Here is a 17,000-nt window from a genome sequence, read left to right as displayed (position 1 = left end):
TTGTGCAATTATATTAAACCTTTACAATGTGATCAGATGTTGTGCATTTATATTACACTGCTACTAACATGGCGGACGCTGCCTCACGAGGGCTGGCTGTATCATCTGCTTCTGTATTTAAACGTTCTCGTCTGAAACCTGAGATATACAATACTGTTGACGGGAAAGTTATTGTTGAGGATGAATTCCTTAATTTTCTTGCTGTCAAAATTAAGACTCTGAGTCAGGATGAAATTGTCCTGTTGGCTGCAAAAACGTTTGACTCTGATTGGATTGAGGCCTCAAAGAAGGTATTGTTTGAACTGTGTCCTACAACACAACGGAATGTTTCTCATAAAGGGCCACAGAAAGACATCAATAACATAAAAAGCTGTCTTAAAGTGATAAATGAATGTGGCGAAGACATTCCTAGATTTGTTTCCCATTTCTTGGATGAGTTACCTCCAGTGTCCTTCGATAGCATTGATGTCTCAAGTTTGCTTGGAAGAATGGAGCAGCTGAGTGTTGAGCTTTGTACTATGAAACACGCAATGCAACTGCATGTTAACGCGGATGAAGATCTACGAGCCATCACAGTGGATATTAATCGGAGAGTGAGTGTTTTGGAGCAAGCGACGGATGGGATGCAGGTTGCCAGCATGGAGGGCTCTGCAAAGCCCGTTAGTGCTAATGCTGCGCGGACAGAGGGTACGGCACTCGGAGCCACGTCAGTTGAAACTTTTGAAATGGACATAAGCGGTGAAGGAGTTTTGATGGCGAGGTCATTATCGTTGAGTGCTGATAGAGTGGAAAATCATGTGTCAATGGAGGGAGCCACCGGATTAACATCTTCCTTGGATTCCCCGAAGTGGAGTCGCGTCGTAAAAAAGGGTCGTCGACAAGGCTTTGTGAATGCTGATTTTAAAACAAGATCGTCTAATGATACCAGCATGCAGAAAAAGAAGTCCGGTAATGTTAAGTCTGTTGTTGGCACTGGAGCTGTGGGCAACATCCGAATGATTAAGACCAAACTGGTGAGTGTTTTTGCCTCCAAGTTTACACCTGACTTAGATGCCTTGACTTTGTCTGAGTACCTGAAACAAAAACTTGGACGCGATGTTGCTTGTCAGAAAATTGAAACAATACAAAGCAGATACAGTTCATTTAAAGTATCTGCTGAATGTAATGAAGTCAGTGAAATGTATGACCCACATCTCTGGCCCGAAGGGGCTTTTGTAAGACGCTATTATGAACCACGTAGGGTGGGAATCAATGGGTCAAATACTGCTCCAGTCGCTGGGGAAAGTGTGCGTCCTCGGGTAGGATAAACAATTGTGTACCTCTCATGGACATTCGGGTTGTGTCATATAACTGTCGTGGCCTTCGTGTCGGCCAGGATGATGGGGACAAAGCCCGCCGTGTGGTTGTGGACAGTCTGTTAGAGAACTGTGATATTTTATGTCTGCAAGAGACTTTCTTACCAATGCAAGATTTAGATAAATTAAATTCTATTCATGATCATTTTCATGGTGCTGGTGAATCCACAGTGGATCTTTGTATGGATTTAATTAAAGGTAGGATATCTGGGGGTGTAGCCATACTATGGAATAAAAAGCTAGATCCACTGGTTAAGGTAATTCGATTGGATGTTAATTGGTGTATTGCAATACAGATAACTTATCAAGATAAGAATTTTATTATTCTAAATGTGTACACACCTTACGAAAGTCATCATAATGAAGATGAGTATTTAAATAGATTAGCTTTTATCAGTTCTTTTATAGAAAGTTCTACTGTTTCTAGTGTGTATGTCATTGGGGATATGAATGCAGATATTTCAGACAAAAAGTCTATATTTTCCAGTCATATTGCTCAGTTTTGTCATAATAATAATCTTATTCTGTCAACAGAAGTGTGTTTGCCTGTAGATAGTTATACCTATGTTAGTGAGGCTTGGAACACAACATCATGGTTGGACCATTGTATTAGCACAGCAGATGCACATGCATCGCTGAGTGGTATGAGTATTCTGTATGGTATAGTAACAACTGATCACATACCTGTGTCCATTGTGATAAATGCGGAGTTACTTGTTGCAATGTCTAATAATGATAATAATGTCAATATAGCAAAAATTGATTGGTCTGCACTTACAGAGGAGGATCTTTCGGTTTATTATGTAAACACAGATAGATGTCTGGGTAATATTAACTTGCCTAGGGATGCAATCATGTGTAGTGATGTCAACTGTAAAGATCCAAGTCATCAGAGGGATATTTGCTCAATGTATAATGATATTGTTAATGCCTTGCATGGTTGTAGTAAGCCCTTTTTTAAATTGAAGGGTATACCAAATAAGACTAGGCCTGGCTGGAGTAAATATGTATCTGAATATCAGGATGAAGCCAGAGAAGCTTTTAAATTATGGGATATAGCAGGAAGACCCAGGCAGGGGCCTGAGCTTGAGTATAAAAAATCTACAAATGCAAGATACAAGTACGCTATTCGCTTTATTGGTAAAAATGAGCAATCATTGAGGGCTGATTCTATGGCTATGAAGCTATTAAATCAAAATACCACAGATTTCTGGAAAGATGTCAGAACAATTAATAGATGCAGAGTATCTCTTCCTTGTGCCTTGGATGGAGTTTCGGGGGCAGATAATATTGCAGAATTATGGAGACAGCATTATTGTAGTCTTTTTAATTGCATCCAAAATGAATTATATAATGTGGATGATATTCAACCTAATGATTCAATGGTGATTATGTCACGTGAGGTGGAACATGCTATGAGTAAATTGCCTCAAAATAAAGCTAGTGGACTAGATAATATTTCTGCTGAACATCTAAAATATGGAAGTAAGAGGATAGCCCCTTTACTAGCTGTCTGTTTTACTGGCCTTTTGATTCATGGCGTGTTACCAGAGTCAATGTTGTCTGTTCTGTTAGTCCCAGTTATTAAGAACAAAGCTGGTATGGTAGGCAACTTAGATAATTATAGACCCATAGCTCTAGCAAGTATCCTGTCTAAAGTGTTGGAAAAAATCTTGCTGGATAGGTTAAATGTGATTATTGAATCTAAAGACAACCAGTTTGGATTTAAGGCTAAACATGGTACTGATCTCTGCATTTATGCATTAAAGGAAATTGTAAATAAGTATAGAAATAAAAACTCATCAGTCTTTATGTGCTTTATTGATGCATCCAAGGCCTTCGATCGGGTCAACCATGCAAAGTTATATTTAAAAATGAAACAAAGAGGGGTGCCAGAATATATTGTGAGAATCCTGGCTTATTGGTATGCCCATCAGATGATGCAAGTCAAATGGTGCAATAAAGTCTCTGCCCCTTTTGGGGTTAGTAATGGTGTGAGACAAGGGGGGATTTTGTCCCCAATTTTATTCAATCTTTACATGGATGATCTATCAGAATGTTTGAATGCCTATAAAACTGGGTGTATGATTGGGAATATGTGTGTGAATCATATTATGTATGCAGATGATCTTGTGGTGTTTAGTCCTAGCAGTGCTGGTCTTCAACAGCTTTTAAATATGTGTTCTGAGTATGGTCTTAAACATGATATTTTATATAATCCTGATAAGAGTGTGGTTATGATCTGTAGAACTAAGGAGGATAAAAGTATAACATTTCCAGTCTTTAAGCTGTCTAATAAGAGTCTTACTGTATCTGTGAAAGTAAAATACCTTGGTCATTTTATCACAGAACATATGACAGATGATGAGGATATAGAAAGACAACGGCGTATGATGTATATGCAGGCGAATACACTTTTACGTAAGTTTAGTTTCTGTTCAGATGAGGTGAAGGTGTCACTTTTTAAAGCATTTTGCACTACACTCTATACTGCTCACCTGTGGTTTAACTACAGAACATCAAGTTTACAGAAGCTGCAGGTAGCGTATAATGATGCTATGAGAATCTTACTTAAGAAACCTAGATGGCATAGTGCAAGTGAAATGTTTGTGAGTGCTAGAGTAATTACTTTTAAAGCACTGCTACGAAATCTCATCTATAGATTTATCTGCCGGCTAAATTATTCTAATAATGAGATTATTGTGGGTCTATCTAATATAAGTGTGAGTACTACACGATATCAGTCAAAGCTTTGGAGACATTGGTATTGTTGTATTCTGTAGCTATTTATTGTGTGGGTTGATGTGTGGGTTGTTTATCTTGTTTTAATGTCTTGTCTGTAGTATTCTTTTGTTTTATCTGGACCCCGAGTCTGTAATAAAGATTGATTGATTAAACCTTTACAATGTGATCAGATGTTGTGCATTTATATTAAATCTTTACAATGTGATCAGCTGTTACCTGTCATGCAGTTATAAACATTTACTATGTGATCAGATGTAACCTGCCATGCAGTTATATAAACCTTTACAGTGTGATCAGTTATTATCTGTAAGGAATTTCTTAAACCATATGTGAGCTTTGTAGATTCCACTTAAAAGGATTTAAGTCTCCTGATTTGAAGGAATAAGTGTTGGCAAGTTTGCAAATGAATTCTATCATGGTACCACATAAAAACGAAATAGTTATTGGACTGGCTAAGGTGCACATTTGCTATAAAAAAAGACCAAATCACTGTGTAAATATTGGTAGACATACTTTTAATAATTTTCAATGCTGCTCCATCAACTCCTGAAAGGACGAGGTAATTAAATATGCCAGGTTACTTGCCGCGGCCGCTTCATATCGTCTAACCACGAGACGATTGATGGGACAATATAAGACTATCCGAGCGTCGTATGACGTTTTAACCGTGCTCCTAATTTAAAACATTTACAGCAGTAGCGATATTTGTCATTTCACTAAAGTTATAGTGAACTACAAACAATCTTCTAACCACCAAACTAACCACCGAATGCACTGTGCCATATTAGCAGCGGAAGTCGGTTGACAAAGTGCGGAAGAGCGAAGAATTAAAAAGGGGCGTGGCGGAATAAGGTGAATAAACTTTAAAAAAAATATATATTCGTTAATTATTACCATTTGAAAGTAGCGCAGTAACGCCACCGAATGTAGCGAAGTAAAAGTACAGTTTTTTCACTAGAAATGTACTTGAGTAAGAGTAAAAAGAACCTTTCCTTAAATTTACTCTAAAAGTACTAGTTACACAAAAAAATTTACTCAAGTACATGTAACGAAGTAAATGTAATTCGTTACTACCCACCAGAGTCGTATAATAACAGAGTTACGAAACGCTTTGATCTCGCCGCCGCGCGGTCACGTGATTCATGTAACGTTCTACAGTTCCAAACCAAGCAGGGCTGTCAATCTGTTTGCATAGGTTTTCAGCTATTTTAGGTAAATATTAGCTTGTAATGGGAATTGATCACTATACTTACTGTGTTTATAACGTTTTTTTACTAGGGAGTGATGGAAATACAGTAAATCAGTTAATAAAGATAAACAGTTAATTGTGACCCAAATATAACTGTGGTTATCTATATCAACTACAGCAACACAGTTTATCTTTTATTTTTGTAGCAAAATATGGCTATATAAATGGCTATCAATCTGCTAAAAACATAATTCCTACACTTTTAATATATTAAAATCACAAAAAAGATCGCAAACGCGGTTATTTGTAACAGTCAAGCATAACAGAAACACACTAAATTCATATTTTAAATTCACATTAAATGTTAATATAATCATACATGATTTTCGAGGATACATCACTCGTATTACTTACCAAACACAATGAAACACATAGCAGCATTGTGAAGCAGTGTGACTTTCTTATAAGGCATTTAGCTTGTCGCTGTTGCCCCCTAGTGTTACTCGTAATATATATAAAAAGATAAGTATAAAGTAGATGGCCACCAGTAATAAAATAATAAACCATTAAATCTATATTATTCACACATTATACACAACTCATTAAAATATAAAAATGTTACTAGTTATTATTAACGATAATCATTACATATCACTGTTGACTATATTAATCAAAATGTCCGAAAATGTAAAGAGAAACGATAATTTCGTCGATTTACCAGCAGGTGCCATTGAAATGAATGGGCTTCAGTGCTGCGTTTGGAACTATGCGTCACTACCGGTCACTACATGAAACGCTGTTACTTCCGCATTCCATTCTTACAACGGACGTCTATGTGAGTGTCGTAACTCTATTATTATACGACTCTGCTACCCACCTCTGAGTGCATTTGACATGTTTTCATGTAAATTATCATTTTTAATCACTCTTAACAAATTCTGCCATGAAACCGGTATTTTTGAAAGTCGTGAGGCTGGGATTAAGCGGATTTGAAGTGAAAGTATTTGATGGTGTATAGTATATGATAAGTGTTAAGAGCATGCAGTTAATATCTGTTCCGCTACATTAATTCTGCCATTGCTGCCCGCCACACCTAAAATCGTCCCCACAGGTCTTGATATACTAGTTATAGTAGATACTGGCTGTGTCTCATTTCAGAAGGTTGCGTCCTTCACATCCTCTGGAGGTTACATCCTCTAAAGCAGTGGTCTTTTTCATTGTGCAACCCACTTAGACGGGCATAATCTCAGGACCTACCAAAATATTTGTTTATAAAAATATGCTCAAAAAATTCATTTAGAAATACAAAAATAAATGTGTTCTCTTTTAGAAGAGAGTAGTTTATATTTTCATTGTCATTAAATGTAAGTTTAATTGCAATCCCAAAATACCTTATATCAAAACCATTGTCATTAATAGGACAAAACTGTTTTTGTGTCATTCACTACGACATTCAAGTGACTTTATGCAACCCACCTGATCCCACTGTGGGACCCTATGAGTCCTGACCCACAGTTTGAAAACCCTGCTCTAAAGAATGTGATATACGGATGATCCTAAACGTTGAATTAATCAAAACTATTTGTGTGGGTTTATTATCTATGAAATTACTGAAATGTTGTCTCAAGAGTAAAAATCTGTGTTGTATTTCATTTCTTATTTTCTTATCAACTGTGGTTTGATCGTATGATCTTGTCTTCACGAGTAGAGATGCATATCTCAAGATTATCAATAGTTGTGAAGCAAAAATTGATGTAAGATGTCTGTATATTAGAATTCTCTGTGTCCCCGTAAACCACCTTTATAGTATGATAAACATGTCATTATACACTACTCATGTCCTCGTAAAACACATAGACCAACCCCCCCCCCCACACACGCACACGCACAAGCACGCACGCACGCACGCGCGCACACACACACACACACAAAGAGCATTGTAAAGCATTAATCATATTATTTTTTTAGGTGGGACTGAAGTTAAAGAGCAGATTAAGGGTTGTGCAGTGACGGAGAATTGTATAAATGGATCTGTTAACAACGGAATAAAAAGAATGGTTATATCTACAAAGTGCTGTAGCACAAACCTCTGTAATAGCAATGACGCCCCAGGTATGTCTTTCATATACATAACTATAACTGCACTGAAAAAAATATTTAAAAAATTAGTAAATTAAAATACAATAAAAAAAACTTTTGTTTAAATGTAGCTTAAATAAATTGATTCCAACCACTTACCTTAAAAAATTGAGAAAATTGAATGAATATTATATATATATATATATATATATATATATATATATATATATATATATATATATATATATATATATGCTAGCATAAAGCTCATTAAAAAAATTATTCATTCAATTTGCTAAATTTTTTTAAGGTAAGTGGTTGGAATCAATTTATTTAAGCTACATTTAAACAAAACAAAAAACTTTTGTTTAAATGTAGCTCAAATAAATTGATTGCAACCACTTACCTTAAAAATTTTTTTTAAATTGAATTAATACGTTTTTTTTTTGTGCTTAGGTATTTGAAATTAAATAATAAGATTTGTTTCTTCTACAGTTCCCTCTAACAGCCCCAATGGAAAACAATGTTACTACTGCGATGAGAAGAGTTGCTTCAACAAATTAAAATGTTTTGGAGATGAAGACCGCTGCTTTGCAGCGAAAAGTAAGAATCAAGTTATTTTTCTGTCTTTCTCTGCATTATTATAGTAGATAAGGTTACATTTGAATTGCACTTTTTGTTCAAGACATATTAATATTTGATAACATAAATCAGAGAACATGGTTTTTAATTTACAGTATCTAGTAATCACAGAAATATATTTACCATATTAACATAGGATAGGGTCATGTATTTAAAATGTTTTGTATATGTATATGTGTTTTATCAGATTTCTGTGGTCAAGTTTTTAATGATTCACTTGATCAACTTTTGTTGTCTTTACATTAGCAACTGCTGGGTCTGTGTCTCAGACTTTTAAAGGATGTGCCTCTAAATCCTTCTGTGATGCTGTACCACAATTCGCTGCAGTTTACACGAGCTTCTCATGCTGTCAGGGGAATCTGTGTAACGGTGCTAAGAGCGTCACACAGAATCTCCTCTCTTCTTATTGCCTCTCTTCTTCTACATCCTGATCCACTGAATTCAGCAGAACATCACTCTCTACAGCAGTAATGAGAGATATTGTGGTGGGATTAGTAAAAAAAAGATTATGTTTTATGATTTATGCAGCAGCAACAGCAGTATGTCACACATTTTGGATTTAAAAAAAAAAAATGTTTGATTTAATATAGCTTAATTTTCATTGTATTTTTGGTGTTGTCACAATGGTTTTGGTGAAAATATATATACTGCAAACAGGGAAAACAATAAATCAAATGTAACCCCACGATACACTTGTTTTAAGGCAAAATCTAATAATGATATTGTAATAAACACAGTTTCTAAACGAAGTTAAATAACTGTAATTATTCGTATGCACCAGCAGATGGCAGCAAACATATGCAGCCATATACAGTACATAGCTTTTTGTTCAATAATTTTTGAGTGCTTTTAACACAATCAGCATTTCTGAATAAAAAAATATAATAAAAAAAAATGGCGGTAATGCAGATTTGTCCTACCTCAATGATCTCCAAGGTCAATGATTACAGCCCCATTCACACAGCAGGTACCTTTTTATGGTATCAGAGCTATTTGTGGGACCACCTGCTTTAAAAATGTTCCTACCACAGCAACTGAGAATGATTTTATTATTGGTACCCTCCTCTCAGGGACTAAATTAGCACTGACGAAGAGATTACCTAATGCATTTTCTGTAAAATGTTTTCAACAATGTTGAAAGTATTCAAGGGCCATTTGTTAGGAACAGCACAAAGTTTGTGCCTTAAATCCTCTTTTAAAATACCATTGAAACAGTCAAGACCAATGTGTTTTGTGGTAAAGTAGAGAACTTACTACCTAAAAATTAACGATTGATTTAAATGACATTTTATTTACTCAGGGCCGGCGTCAAGGGGGGGGGGGCATTTGCGGGCAGTTTTAAGGACCCTGTTTTAAGGAAGTTTAATGTTCTTACACGCCGTCTTCCGCTATTTCAAAGGTAAGTTAGCGTTGTTTTAAATAACGTAAGCTTAAATGTGAAGTGTGGCTATAGACCATTAACAGCATTACGACGTGATTATGGTAAAGCGGCTTTTTTAAAGCTAGGACGCGGTGTGCGCTGCGCTATAAAACCCATTCATTTCAATGGCTTGCGTCGCGCGAGGGCGGTTTGTTGTTGCATCGAGAAGCGCGAGCGCAGCGGAGCTCAGCTTGCGCTCACGCAGTGGTCGAAGTTCAATAGTTTTGCGCATCGTTTGTGGTCTTTTGCACTTTATACGGGAAATGAGCTGACAGTCTGTACCAGTTGTATGAGTGTGTGCTTGCTGTATTTGTTGTTTTAATGTCTTCTTTTTGCAAGTTATTGTTGCTATTGCGTGCCCCCCGTTGGAAGCCGAGTGCCCCCCTGTTAGTTATGGTCTGGCGCCGGCTCTGTATTTACTCTTGGTGCTGTCCATCAGTGTAAAATCTGGGTTCAGAGATAAAGACTGATGTAAAGCTCTGGACTATAAGTACATGAAAAAAATTTTCAACACAAACAAAACAAAAACTAATCTCTCAAATACACTAGTCAACATTTGAAGTGGATCAAAAATGTTCATCAACGAGTATTGTTCAGAACACAAAGATGAACTTTTATAAAATGTTTTGATCCACTTATACACAGTGGGTATGGAAAGTATTCAGACACCTTTAAAATTGTCACTCATTTTATTTCTCATTAATGTTCACTCAGCACCCCATCTTGACAGAAAAAAACAGACATGTAGAATTTTTTGCAAATTTATTAAAAAACTAAAATATTACATGGTTTTAAGTATTCAGACCCTTTGCTATGACACTCATATTTAACTCACATGCTGTCCATTTCTTCTGATCCTCCTTGAGATGGTTCTACACCTTCATTGGAGTGTTGGGGAATTATGTGAGATTGTGTTTACTGTTTTGAGAATATGAGGCAAAGTTTCAAAAAGTGTGTTTAAGCAACCGGGAAAAAAAGAAATAAAATAAACTTTTTTGACTTTAGAAAATGGCTGCAATGAAAAAAAGAGTGACAAATTTCAAGGTGTCTGAATACTTTCCATACCTATATATATATATATATATATATATATATATATATATATAAATTGCTTCAATGCATTTAGGGGTGTGGTCCTGGTAAGACAATCTCCTGAACTTCAAACTGAATGTCAGAATGGGAAAGAAAGGTGATTTAAGCAATTTTGAGCGTGGCATGGTTGTTGGTGCCAGACGGGCCGGTCTGAGTATTTCACAATCTGCTCAGTTACTGGGATTTCACGCACAACCATTTCTAGGATTTACAAAGAATGGTGTGTAAAAGTAAAAACATCCAGTATGCGGCAATCCTGTGGGTGAAAATGCATTGTTGACGGTAGAGGTCAGAGGAGAATGGGCCGACTGATTCAAGCTGAAAAGCAACTTTGACTGAAATAACCACTTGTTACAACCGAGGTATGCAGCAAAGCATTTGTGAAGCCACAACACGCACAACCATGAGGCGGATGGGCTACAACAGCAGAAGACCCCACCAAGTACCACTCATCTCCACTACAAATAGGAAAAAGAGGCTACAATTTGCATGAGCTCAGCAAAATTGGACAGTTGAAGACTGGAAAAATGTTGCCTGGTCTGATCAGTCTTGATTTCTGTGAGACAGAGTCAGAATTTGGCATAAACAGAATGAGAACATGGATCCATCATGCCTTGTAACCACTGTGCAGGCTGGTGGTGGTGGTGTAATGGTGTGGGGGATGTTTTCTTGGCACACTTTAGGCCCCTTAATGCCAATTGAGAATCATTTAAATGACACGGCCTACCTGAGCATTGTTTCTGACCATGTCCATCCCTTTATGACCACCATGTACCCATTCTCTGATGGCTACTTCCAGCAGGATAATGCAGCATGTCACAAAGCTCAACTCATTTCAGATTGGTTTCTTGAACATGACAATGAGTTCACTGTACTAAAATGGCCCCCACAGTCACCAGATCTCAACCCAATAGAGCATCTTTGGGATGTGGTGGAACGGGAGCTTCGTGCCCTGGATGTGCATCCCACAAATCTCCATCAACTGCAAGACGCTATCCTATCAATATGGGCCAACATTACTAAAGAATGCTTTCAGTTGAATCAATGCCACATAGAATTAAGGCAGTTCTGAAGGTGAAAGGGGGTCAAATACAATATAAGTATGGTGTTCCTAATAATCCTTTAGGTGAGTGTGTATATATATATAAATCATAGAGATACATCAGGAAAGACTAGAATTCAGTGGCAGGCACAACAAGGCAGTTTTGAGAAGTTTGTAGGAAAGGAAATTACACTTTAGAAATGCAGAAACTCAGTGGAGGAGAACAAACTGACTAGCTGATGAACAGGATGGCACACCGAGGGAGGGAAAATCGGGGCAGATTGGCACGGTCTGAGAAGACAGAGAGAAAACCGGTAGAGAGGGCCAGGGGCGATTTAGGTTTTTTTTTGTTTTGTTAAACAGTACAAAGAGAAAAACAAAGCCCAATTTAAAAGCATAAACTTTATTCAGTGCACAGATAGACAAATACTATGCACCCTCTTCCTGCCTACAATGAAATCATTATGTAAAATTTGCAACATATGTTAATATTTTATTAATATTTATTTTTAACAATGTGCTGTGCTGCAGCACGTCCAAATAAACATGTCAATTAATAGGAAAATAATTATTTGAGTGAGTGAAAGTACATTCAATTTGGACACCCAGGACACCCCTCTAGCTCTGTCACGTTCACGTTTGCCAGATACTCTCATAATCCAATGCGTAATCAGAGTTTACTATTAAGGGAGTGTCTTGTTTGTATTTTGTGAACGTGAGCGTCTCATTTATCATAAACGATTTTGACGAGTGTGCAGCAGGCACTTATTTTGACAAAACACATGATTCACATGACACAACAAACACATATTTTGAATTAGCACCCCTTGGAAGAGAAGTTAATTTTGTAAATTAATAAAATGCACTTACTGTATGGATGTTACATTTTTAGGTATTCACTATTCAGAAGTTTGAAACACTGAGAAGCAACATAATTTACAATCTTACATTACAGGGATAGTTCACCCAAAAACCAAACCGTTCGTGGACCCCATTGACTTCCATAGTATTCTTTTCCCTACTATGAAAGTCAATGGGGTCCACGAATGGTTTGGTTACAAACATTACTCAAAATATCTTCCTTCGTGTTCATCAGAACAAAGAAATTTATACTGGTTTGTAACAACATGAGAGTGAGTAAATTATGACAGAATTTTTATTTTTGGGTGAACTATCCCTTTAAGAGCAAGAGTCAAGATTTGGACGTTGCTGTTGGTTACACGACTCAAACAGCATTATTTTCTGATATGCAGTCACAGTAACAAGTAATTAAGGTGTTAATGATTCATACTTAGAAATATCTTTTGTGGTTAAATGGTGTGCATTAGTAAAACAATCACAACCACAAACACATGGCTCATTTTTACAGAAACCCCACAGAATGCTGACGTCAATTTTGTTTTTTTCATATCGGATGCAAGGATGTTTTAGTATATTTGTAAACATTGATGCAAAGCAAAATTGATGCTAAATTTAAAGTTTAAATTTCAATATAATGAATTTGAGCTTAGAAGTCATTCTCTTGAATATGCAAATTCCAAACATGTTTGGTGTAACATATATTAATTCACATACATTACTGCACTGCATCGAAACAACTCAAAATACAGGGTGACATACAGTAGTAACATGTAAAACAGTCGTTTTGGCCAACAAATTTAATTTAATCAATTCATGTTAATGTAGTTTTATATGCATCATTTAAATACATATAACATTTGTAATGCTTCTTCAAATGTAAATATCATGAAAAGGTTTAGTGTCAAACTCAGGGCCCTTAGTTTTCTACTACAAAAACAAAAAAATAACGACCTAATGGTTTGTTTGTGCAAACACCAAACGACGATGAAAAGTGTCCAGTAGCTTTTACAATCTGTGGTTACATTTTAAGGGTTTTGCCTCATATTAGATGCATTTTATTTTCTTCATTTGTGAATATAGAAATAGTTTCACAAACATTGATGGTTTTAAAGATATTTTGGAGCATCTAACCCCACACAATGGATGTGTTAAAACAACACTGTCAGTGTTAGTTTAAAGACAACACACTAAATGCATTGTCCTAGAATACACACATCTGTTTTTTTTAAATAACACATGTTTTATTACTTTTAACACAACTGGGTTCTATTTTAACACAAAATCAACACAAAACACAAAATAACGCATAGATTGCACCCTTTACCTAAACCAAACCAGTTCTCAACCATATAAAACACAACACGCAAGTTAATGTACAGTCACAGGTATTTATTGCCTAAATTGACCAAAAAACAACAGTATAACATTTTTACAAACAATTCTCTTTGTTAAAGAGCAACTATGACCCGATTCACGTGTTTACATTTCCTTCGGTGTGTAAGTGTGTATTAGTATGTTTATAATATGCAAAAGGTACAAAGCCCAAAGTAAACAATGACGCGAGTTATCATCTCCAACGTAAATCTTTTTCCTTGGACTACAACAAACACACGGATTGTAGGCAACAGTTTACTTCCTGGGATTGGTGACGTAGAGAAGACCGACATTATCATAATTTCTCCCGGTTCGGACTTGGCCTGTAAGTTAACTCCTGTTAGCATTACATAGTGACCGAATCTTTCAAACATGGTAAGGAGCTTCACATTTCCGGCTGACGTCAGAGGTATTCAGGCCAATCACAATGTACAGATTAGTTGACCAAAGCTTTGCATAAGGCTGTTATTGTATAGTTTTATTCTGTAGACTTGTTAATATTTAAAATTATTTAACTTTGAACAAACTCTTGCCAGTAAATAACATAAATTTAACTCTACTGTAAGTTACCGGCAACCAGCTTTTTTTACAGTGTAACAGCTTGTGATTTTTCCATCCTGTTTCCAGTGTGTAAGATGCAAGTTAAAGGTCAAGCTGCAACACATCAGAGGAAAGCGGTTAAATGCAACACCTTTCTGGTCAAAGAACTATTAAAGTATCCATCTCACACCAAATTTATTTTAAAAACTGCAGAGATGATGTTGAAACCACAGCTGTCTGTGATCTGATAACTTCCTTTAAAACAATGTGTCAAAACCTTTCAAAGTACTTGGCATACCAAAAAATGCATAATATATATATTTTAAAATTTTACAATGTAAAACTTGCGGTGAGCCACTTAAGCTAATGGTAGTGAGGGACACAACATATGAGTTTGTGTGTATGTATATATGTGTGTGTGTGTGTTTGTGTGTGTGTGTTTTACAGTACAGGGCCGGGTTTCCCGATAACGATTGAACTTAGCACTTAAGAGCGCTTTCTACGAGCTACTTAACGAACATTCGTTGTTCATTTACGTGCGTTTCCCAAAGATGCACGTGAAACGATCGCTCGCAGCTGGGTTTTAAGTGCTACTTACGAGTCGCTATCCATTTGTCAAGTGCTGAAATGTCACCAATAGAATGACTTGAATTTGTAGCTGAAGCTTGTTTAGGCTAATGATCTTCAGCCGATGTGCAGTAATATTTTTAATAATATATTTTCATTATTGTTCAATGACTTTTTAAATGTTTTAATAATTTATTTAATATTCTTTTCCGTATTTAGTTAGGACTCGTCCCACTGCAAAATGCCTTCTGCGTTTCTATTATAGTTTAGATTATTATTATTATTTGTTGTTTATTATCTATGTTTATTTATTATTATGGATTATTGCATTTACCGTAAATATTTATTTGGTTTCTTTAATTAGATACCATTTCCCTTCAAAACAATGTTTAGATTAATTATAGCAGCAATCGGTATGAACCATTTATCAATTTGCTAAACCAACTTTTACCAAAATCCAAAAAAACTTTTACCAACTTGTACAAAATACGTTTTCCTTCTTTATAAATGTATGTTTAGCCATTTAAATTTGATTTCTCATTTGAATTTTAAATATATTATATTATATATTTAATATAAAATAAACAAAGACGAACCCAATAAATAAATATAGCCTACATTGAAAACATTACATTATCGTCATTGCAGGAGTGCAATTTGCTGGTTGTCCTGTAGGTGACCTTGTAACTCTGTTGTCTTACGATGCACTTATGAATGAACGATTACTCCAGACCACTCGTAGATCTACGATGATTTTCAAGTGCAACTTAAGTTACGAAGCTTTTGGGAAACAGCCCGTAATTCTAAGATGATTCGTACGATCGTTTTTACGATCTACTTAGCCTTACGGTGCTTTTGGGAAACCCGGCCCAGTACAGTACAAAAGTCTTAGGCCACAATAACCAGCTTTGTTGTTTTAGCGCAGTTTTAATGTCCATCCATATTTATTTTTCACTCTTTTTTAAGATACAAACAGAAAATACAGGAAATATGTACACAAAATTAAAAACAAAACAACATGCCACCATGCTACGATTAGATTTGTTGTTTTTGCAATAGGGCTTGGGCATCGTGACGTCATTACTTGGCATGGCGGCCATGTTGATGGCTTCCTTTACAGCTACTCGGACTACTGCGCTCTGTTTATAGATGTACTCCCTCTCAGTAGTGTGTCTTAATTTTAGTAATTTGGCTTTATTATTTCAACCATGGTAACTGTTGTATTAATAATAAAGTAACACTTTACATTAAAAATGACAGATAAGGACAACACTTTATTATGTTTTATTCTATGTAGGAAACCAAACATTAACCTCAACCCCTCAGCAGTAGCGTAACGAGCCAACACCGGGCCCCTAAACAGGATTATCAAGGCGGGCCCTTTACTACAGCACGTGATGACGCAATGTCCACAAGTAGGCTACAATGAATGGGACAGGACAGGATCATAGAGACATGAGATGACTGACAAAATCTGAAATAGCCTACGTGCACCACAACAAAAACATAACATCGATGATAGCGCACCATAACATATGAAACAACACTGCTGGTGACAGCACACTATAACATTTTGTTACTGCTATGACTACACACACACATACACCTAGGTCTAAATACATAAAAAAGATGCTCACTTACATTCAGGGGTTAAATTGGGATTTGTTATGTGGGGGGGGGGGCACTGCGGGGAGGGGTACTTCGATGGGTAACATGTTTAATACTGATGACAGCAAAGCCACTGGTGTGTTTCAATGACATTCTGGACCTCTGATAGGATTTGATAAGTTTCAGCTTTAAAGCTGTGCCAGAGGTTGACCCCAAATATTTTAAAAAGAGCATCTGAATTTTAAATGATGCAAATCTATGAGTTTGACACCCTATATCCATTTGTTACACATGTCAGTATGCACAATTGATCACATTTTAAAGGAAGTTAAAAGAATCAACCTCCTTGAATAATTCTAGGCATAAGATACCCAAAAAGACTCTTACATGTCTTATAAATTAGCCATAGAGATTCCCTATGCTGGTCAGCAGCTAAAACAATCATATAGTTAGGTTTGATTTGTGTAATCAAAATACATTATTTTA

General features: G+C 36.1%; 1 protein-coding gene and 1 long non-coding RNA gene across 2 annotated transcripts in view; both read left to right on the top strand.

The window, feature by feature from the left end:
* The window catches only part of LOC135721525 (urokinase plasminogen activator surface receptor-like), a 43,542-nt gene that overhangs the window by 3,409 nt on the left and 23,133 nt on the right, over nucleotides 1-17,000 (top strand). The gene's annotated exons all lie outside the window — the stretch shown is intronic.
* Nucleotides 7,270-8,845, top strand: LOC141281012 (uncharacterized). Its single transcript, XR_012335367.1, has 3 exons — nucleotides 7,270-7,401; nucleotides 7,864-7,971; nucleotides 8,257-8,845. It is a non-coding gene; the product is annotated as an uncharacterized lncRNA (long non-coding RNA).

This window comes from Paramisgurnus dabryanus, chromosome 18 (genome assembly GCF_030506205.2).
Source record: "Paramisgurnus dabryanus chromosome 18, PD_genome_1.1, whole genome shotgun sequence".
Taxonomy (NCBI): Eukaryota; Metazoa; Chordata; class Actinopteri; order Cypriniformes; family Cobitidae; genus Paramisgurnus; species Paramisgurnus dabryanus.
The sequence above is the reverse complement of the archived record's forward strand: the minus strand, read 5'-3'. Positions and strand labels throughout refer to the sequence as shown.